Source organism: Triticum aestivum, chromosome 7B (genome assembly GCF_018294505.1).
Source record: "Triticum aestivum cultivar Chinese Spring chromosome 7B, IWGSC CS RefSeq v2.1, whole genome shotgun sequence".
Taxonomy (NCBI): Eukaryota; Viridiplantae; Streptophyta; class Magnoliopsida; order Poales; family Poaceae; genus Triticum; species Triticum aestivum.
Genome location: NC_057813.1, coordinates 397048206 through 397050054, shown reverse-complemented (window position 1 = coordinate 397050054; position 1849 = coordinate 397048206).

The window sequence follows — 1849 nt, the reverse complement described above, 5'->3', positions numbered from 1 at the left end:
ATTATGACCCTAGGTGTCTAGAGTGTCACCTAGTAATCTAGCCATGCTTTGTGTTCCCAGTGTGATGATTCTGGCCATCATTCTCGAAAGCATCCCGTGATGCCACTTAGTAGTAGGTATTCTACTCCTGGGTTTCTGAACCCGAGATTTCCCTACTTACTTCATGTTGTTGGTGTTTGCTAGTTCCTTTAGGATATTAGTAACCTTTGTGATAGTCCTCGAGATTCGTGGTATATCCTTCTTCCAATACCATGAACCAATATGGAAGAAGTTCGGGAACCAAAAGATCACAACAAGAGTGCTCTCGATGAGTTCCCCTTCTATATTATGATTCTGCCAGATCTACCTTTCTGCATGGGTTATCTAGAAGAAATATGTTGAACTCGTTCGACATGCAAATCCATGCATCCACAACTCGGTAAATCGTATGTTCTTTCGAGTTGTCCCTCTTTAGTTGTCTTCTGACCTTCATCTATCAATTGATAATCAAGAGTATGCGTGCACTCGTTCATCGATGCCTATTACCCTTGTGGTCCGTCAAGCCATTCTATTCCGGAATGACTAGGAGAAACAAACTCCAGTACCTTGTCCATTTCCAGGATTGGGTCAAAGCAGTTGTATTCTGCAGTATTGATTTTGTTCTACCCTGAAGTATTGCCCTCTTGATGTCAAGAATGTCATGATAATTGCACCAACTCTTATGAATTCTTGATACAGTGATACCTCTCGCCATCATTATTCATTTCTCGGTTCTGTGTTATTGTAACCGGAACACTGACAAGTGAATTGTGATGTGTGAAATCTATACCCCTAGCAACTCTGTTGCTTGGTAGTTAAATGGACAATAACCTCATTCTTAGCGTGTTGATTTTTGAATCATCGCCCTAAGGTTGATCGTGCTACCTAGTCCTTATTTCCGGGTGCACTCCTTGATCAATGAGTCGGGATCGTATCGGTTCCTCGCTCTTTTGATCATATCGTCTTGCCGTGAAAAGCAAGATTGATCTCGAGCTTAGTAAGATATCTGTGGTTCGTGATTTTCCGAATATCTTCTCGGAAGTGTTACCAGGTTGTCACCTGACCGCTATGTTGAGTTTGTGATCAAGTTGGTTTCTTGTAAACCACCCCCTTCTCCAAGGATCTGTGTTGGATACCCCCTGGGCTAGTTGGTCAAGCAAAATAACAACTTGGAGAGTTTGAATATAAAAGCTTGTCTAACTTAGTTCATTTCCAAAGGGATATATTGTGTTTGTGTGTTTGTTGTAGAAAGATGATTTCTTCATCGATTGGTCCTCGTGATCAGTTGTTGAACCTATTATCTTAACCAAACTTTGATTTGAGTATGGGCTATCCTTAAATCAAGTCAGAACCAACGATATTCGTAATGTTGCCTTACTCGTGGTTGTTTCCTCGAGCATACAACATTATATCTTTTGGTCTGACTAGTGCTATCACTGTGTTCACATAGTTGTGGAATTCCATCTTCATGGAAATCTCGATGATTTGCTGTTGAGCTCATCATCAACAGTACATCTTGTCCATGATTCATGATGAACATCTAAGTTAGTATTGGAAACTTTTGTAAGCATTTCTTCATCCCTCGTTTATGAAGTATATGTTTGGTGTGGGAAGTGACTTTCTCCAAGTTCATGTGCATCAGGTGCAAGTTGCCGCCATGAATTTGAGAAAGGTTTGTTTTGTTTCCCCCGGAATCATCCCAAGTCAGTTATGTATGTGTGAATGTATTCTATGGTTTGGTAGATTAATTACCTCCATTCCATATGTATTCCCTAGCACACCAAGCCACTGATTGAGTTGTTCAAGGAGAAGAAGTTCCTTCTTAAGACCC